A 7,008-nucleotide genomic window follows, 5' to 3' on the forward strand; every position below is an offset into this window, starting at 1 on the left:
GTGCTTTCATTAGTATGGGCTTGTGAGAACCTATACCTCCAACTTGCATGGTAATATATAACAAAATTTTGAGAGGCTCGACCTTAGTCTTGAGAATGTTTTATATGTGCTCGTGTCTACTGCAGAGACATTTTGTCAAATGGTTTGCGTGAAACCATAGCAATGTTAAAACTATCATGTTAACTTGCATAACATTTTATGGGTAATGAAATGTATGAAATTTCTTCATGAATCATTGTTGATTTACACTCTGAACATAGTTAATTCAAATCTCTTATGACAGATATCTTGTTTTGTGATAATGATAAGTAATTCGAGGGTTATCTTATTTTTTTATTTTTATTTTAGAAATGTGTCAAAACCGATAATATAGTTGAATTATTTATTGAAAACAATAACTTAGTAAACTGTTGATAATGGTTTTGGATATGACAATTTGTTAAATGTTTTAAACGAAAATTTGTTCTGAATAGAAACTCTGTGATAGTATAAATTTTCTTCATAATTTTTGTTGGAGAATAGAGTTATGAATAACTGTTGTTGTGAAAATTAGTTGCAAATAAACAAGACATTAATTTGAGAACATAGATATAGGAAGATGCTGTAGTATCACCAAGGTCATTATGCGAACAGCTTGGGAGCATCTTACAATTTTTGGGATTTTACATTTTAGTCATTTTTGGTCATTATTGTAATATAAGTTATTTTACATGTTGTGAGTCGTATTTCAAATTTGATTTAGATATTGTATTTTAAATGCTGATTGTGGTTAAAACAGGGTGATATCTCACCGTCAAACAGTGGTAAAACAACAATGGACACTTGGATATTCATTAACCTAGTAAATTATTTTTTGTTCAACATTGATTGTACTTGGATTTAGTAATACTTGATTTTAGTATAGAGTGTTTTTAATAAGCATTTTCAGATTGTTTTGCAATAAGATGTAATTCTGTTCTTAGAGAAAATGGAAAGTTGTTTTAAGATAGGAGACGGATTATGATATATGTTGATGTGATGAAACAAGGGTATCATATGTTCATTATATTATTATCTTGGCCAATTCAGAGGTTAAGCTTGATTTGTTATGATAGTAGAGATAAGTAGTACAGTACTATGACTGGTAAATATCATTCAACTGATATAGCAGTTTAATGATATTTACGAGATTGTAATATTGTAGTGTTTACTTTTGTTATTATAATAACCTAAGTTACTTTCAAATTGATAGTAGAAGATGAAAGTTTTAAAAGATGAAGAATGTAATGTCATGAGAAATTTGACTTGTTATTAGTTACATGTACATTCTTAGAATATCTATTTGATGTGTATATTAAGGATAGTTGTAGTGAACGTATATCGAGGTGGCTGAATATCGACTTATTCTATTCAGTTAATTAAATTCAGTGATAATTTTAAAATGAAATTGGGAGGGTTAATTATAAATAAAAGATAATTGGCCTTACCTATGACTTAAACCAGTAAGGTTAAGTACGAAGAACAAGGAAAGTCTCTATTCCGTCATTTCACGAGTATTATAGGAAACCCCACTATGAGATATCTAAGGGCGTACCATATACGGATGTAGTATCTTAGCACCATAGTGATGACACCTTAGCATATATATGGTTCATTAACTAGTTATTCTTAGTGCAAGTTTAATTTTGCATTGTTTTGAAGGTATTACTTCTTGCATAGTAATATTAGAATTGCACTATGTTATGTAGTTGGATATCTGCTTTAAGGTTATATATATATATATGTTAAATTCTGACATGTATGCAGGTGAACTACACTTTTTAACTCAATGTGTACTGAGTCCTATGTGTGTGTTGTGTTGTATGTTTGTGTTATTTTCAGGTATTCAAGTTGAATATCTAGTTTGAAGGAAGACTGTTGAAGTTACTTCATGAAACTGAATTGGATACTTGTAAAATTTCATTTGTTGGACCTAGGCATCTTTGAATGATACTGTTCATCAATATTGTACTGAACTCTTTATGTATAGATATCTTTATGGAAATATATTGTGATGATATATTCTTTATTGTAGAGGTTTATATTTCTGAGAATGATTCAATCTTTGTACTTTATCTTGAAATCTGATGATTTAAAAATTCCATAGTTCTTTATGTTTGTTAATAGCTTAGTTTTTTTTTTTTTTTTTTTTTTTTTTTACACATTTTTAGTCACTAGAGAACCTTCTAAATAAGTACTCTTATTTTTGAGCAAGTATAGAACCTACAATTTTTTAAAGTGAAAGAAAAAATTGTTTAGATGTGAATCCATCGTATCTTTAATGTGGATATAGTGGAAATTAATTATCCATAGAAGTAGTATGCATACATTTTTTTTCTAGAGATCTGGCCTTCTCCATGACCGTTTACATAAGAATTAAATTATAAAGCAATTCAGAATAAGTCATGTTAGACATTAAAAAGAATATTGTAAGAAATATTACATAGGAATCATTCAATACATGGAATATTAGTTCAATGCCCAAATTGGTGGATAAATCCTCCTTCAATCTCTTAGTATATGTGTTTATATGGTCTAATGATATAGAACAAGTAATAAGGCCGAATAGATGATGTCTTGTATGTTGTTTTCTGAAGATGTTAGATCATATTATGACTAAAATCTCCTTAGTTTGCAAGGCATTGATATTCTTTGAAATGCAAAGTTTTCCTATATAAGCACATATGTTATGAACAATGCAAGGTCAATTACATTTTCTAATTGTCAAGATAATATGGAAACTATGAATAGGTTGAAAAGGTCACCTATTATGGTGACACATGTAATACATCTACAGTTAATTATACTATTTAACATACTTGCAACAATGTCCTTTTTATTGCTAAGGACAATAGCCAGAGTAAAGAGGAAAAAGAGGATAGGACAAAGAAGCAGGATATTAATACTGATATCCAGATCTATACAGTTACTACTGCTATTGATTCTAAGTTTAGGGTTGTTGTAGATGGTAGGGAGGATTCTCATGAAGTGAAATTATCCTTTCTTCACATTGCTAAGCTTAAAGCTGAGGCTTCTGTTCAAGGTGATTCTTGGCTTTACAATGAAATTATGGTACTTAAGAAGAAAATGGGGGTTATGCAAGAAGAGTTAGACTATGAACGCACCATGAGAGATCAAATGGAAATACAAATTGGAAACATCCCTGAAAAGCTCATGGAATATGAGCAAGAGCTCTATTACTTAATTAATAAAAGTGGTCAAACAATGGAACAAGTCACTTCTAGTTTGTGTACTATGATAACCAATCTAGGTAAGAAGAGTAACAAGGGGATAATGTCTCCTAGTAATATTGGGATAGGGAGCCTAGGAGGACCTAGTAAGAGAGCTAGGTAGAGCATGAGGGAAAAGGTCACTGATGCTCTTGAGGCTCTTGTTTTAGCTTCAAGTAACATTATCCAGAGTACCGTAGAAGCAAATAAAGAGATGGAGAATATCATGAAAGAGTTTTTTTAGGTGTTGGTTGTGGAGCTAGTGTGTTGGTTGTTGGTCTGGGGAATTTTACTAGTTTTTGCTTATTGTTTTCTAGCTTGTTTAAAACTCTAGGTTCTAGGTCCTTGTAAAACCTATATGCTTTCTTATGGTTTAAACTTTTGGTTTCAAGTCCTTGTAAAACCTAGTTTCTCTATTTAAAACTTTAGGTTTCAAGTCCTTGTAAAACTTGGTGCTGGTTAATGTTTATCTTTAGTTTTTTGTAAAGGGGTTTGAGTCCCTTCAAAACTTTTTTTTACCTTAATCTAAAAGAATGTCCTTTTTACACTTGAATTACAAGTGTGCAAACCTCCCATGTTGATAGAGTTGTAATATGGTCGACTTCTACTATTGTAAATTACTAAACTTCAGTTTTCTTATAATTCTTTCTAGATATTTTAATTATTAATTAAGGTAAGACAGATACTCTAAATTAACCCTTATTGAACTACATGGAATGTTTGAAGAGCAAGATGTAGGATAGAATATGTAAAATTAATCTACTCTACCATTTCACTTTAAACCATAATCAAGTTTCAATTGGCAATATAGAGTTACAATATTTGTATAGCAGGGTTGGCATGTTTGATAGAGAGAACTGTGCTCTTCAAATTTGACTCTTACATCTACATGTAATTGTCATCAATGCAAGTCACCATGCTAAATTCGAGAAGAAGATCATGGAAATTCTTGAAATTATCATTGGGGTTGAATTATGTGCTCTCTGGGTTCTATTTTTTACTATCTAGGAAACACCTATACTCATTTTATTGTTAGCTTCAAACATAGTATTATTCTATGCAATTATTTGCGTAATTGAGAAATATATATAATGTCCATAGCCTTGAGCAAATAAAGGTACAATGAAGTATACATTTTAACATTAAAATTTACTATATTTTAATGTTGTTATGATGAATAAGTAGCCAAATATAATGCATTAGTGCTACTTTTTATTATAGACCTTTAAAATTATTAATTGCAATGGTATAGACTTTGTTCTTATTGTGTTATGTTTGATTTAACTTATGACGGTCTCATTATTTTAATGTCTTGTGAATAGTACGATTTCATCTACTACCACTGAAATTTAGACATTTTAGTACTCTTAAATTATGAATTATAATTATATAGACATTGTTCTTATTTCCTTTGAACGTTGTCATCAAAAATTCTCTTTGCAATATGTTGTCCACCTTGTAGTTATTATAAAATAGGATGCTAACAATGTTCAAATATAATAACTATTTCTCTTTGATCTATTCAATTCATCATGTATATGTAAATTTTTATTCTCTTTACAGATGCAATTGTAACAATAACTAGTTTGACACCAACACCAATTATTGATTTAGAAAACGAAGACACATCCACTTTTCAAAATATGGTGCTGACCTAGAGAAAAAGTGGAAAATATTCCAAGCATAAAAAATTAAAGGGTGTATGGAAATGACCTTGGGGTTGCTATACTACAGAGATAAGGGACCCATACACTAAATGTTGTCAGTGGCTTGGAACATTTAAGACTCCTGAGAAAGCTACAAATGCATACAAAAAAGAAGCTCTCTCCATGAAAGATGTAACAAAGTATATAGATTGTTATACAAAAATGTTTGAAGAAAACACTAAAGCTATTCCCAAGACCGACTTATTGAGAATGATAAACTCTCTTAGTAAGAAGGAGGGGAATTCAAGAAACAATGCAAGGCCTTCTTATGGAGAATTGAATGATATCCCTAATAACAAGTTTTCCCACTTGCCGCCCCTTGATGATATCCCATTTGATAGCATACTACTACTAGACGCACAATGTCTACTTACATAATGTTCATCCTAGCATAGTGAACATTTACAATCTCCAAGAAAATTTTCCTAGTAATATGAACCCAGTAGTTGGCCACAATATAGTTATCTTGAATGAGGACCATTAAACAACATAGATACCAAAAATCCACAAGGAATTGTTCAAAGAGAACTTATTTGTGAGTCATACAATACTTCAATCATTCACACAAACTTCAAGATAAATCCAACGATAACATACAGTTCCAATGTTGGAGATTCAAATTTTCTCTAGAAAGCAATGGGAATACTTAAATCTAAAGATTTAGAATATATAAAAGTATAAGGAAGTAGTGGTATTCCTGTAACTTTTTACTACTTTTTATATTCATAATGAATGTAAAACTTATGAAGTTATGTTAGAAATAATTAGAATAATGAGCAGAGAGGGTGTGTGCATATGCTTAGTTCTTTTTGGTAGAATATTTAATTATATCATTTGACATTCTATCATAGTAAATGCTACCATGACAGGGTCTACAAGAGAATAAATCCTTCCATGGGAACCAACTAGCCCACTCAAACAATCAAATCCATACAATTATGGTTTTAGTATGTGCAACATTAAACATACTATGCACCATAAAAGTAGTTCTATTAATGTGAGAGACACAAATATAATAAGTTGTACATGTGAAAATTTTATCCCTACACAAAATGTTGAAAAGAAACACTTTATGTTATATGAGAAGTTAATACTAGATATGGGTGTTCTAAAGTGCAAGCTATCAGAAATTGAGAATATTCTAACCAGTCTTGAAAACTATATGTTTAATAGTGTCAATGGAACTGTCCAACCACTATGGATCCATCTAAACAGATACATATAGCCTTGCAAGTAGCAGAATTAGAATTGTATAAAACAACTACTTCATAAGTTACATCTCCATTATAAAAGGTAGGATAGAGCAGGAAAGTTTATTGCAGTAATACAAATATCATTTTTAGTGTTCTCAATATTACTTCTACAAATTCAACAAATAGACTTAGAAAATATTGTAAAACATTTACTTGTATGTACCATATTCGTACATTTGTACTACACATGAGACATCTTAAAAATGGATATATCATCATTTATGAACAAGGTAGTTGGCAACATATAATAATTCAATCATAGTATGAATTAAAACACTTGAACATTATGATAATGCAATGATTACAAATTGATGTGTATGAAACTTGACTTACCTTTTGTTCTCTTCACTCCTCTAGATTTTCAATTTATCTTAATATTCATGTCTAACGCTTTATTTCTAAACAATTTAATAAAGAAATACTTAATGTAATTCATTTTCATAAAGTAGTGTTCATTTTGAAAGAGTGGTTAGATATGATGAAATGCATAATGCTTTGTAGGAAAAAGGTTTAAATAATAAAAAGATTTGAAAAGTATTTAAGTTGGTTTTACAATGTACTAATTTGGAAAATAAATGGGTCGTGTATAAGAAAACACATCAAAGACGAAAAAAATAAGAAGTCATCACAATTTTCATTAAAGAGACCATACTAACTACAAATGCATTAACTATAATTAGCTTGATTACAACATAAGCTTAGTAAACTAGTTGACATATCTGGAATTTACTACATTTAACATTAGAAGGCGTGCTAGATAAGTAGATACTTTTAAGAAATGGATGTTGATAGCATGAAGAT

Source organism: Cupressus sempervirens, chromosome 5 (genome assembly GCF_028749045.1).
Source record: "Cupressus sempervirens isolate cs-2001-9-10 chromosome 5, ASM2874904v1, whole genome shotgun sequence".
Taxonomy (NCBI): Eukaryota; Viridiplantae; Streptophyta; class Pinopsida; order Cupressales; family Cupressaceae; genus Cupressus; species Cupressus sempervirens.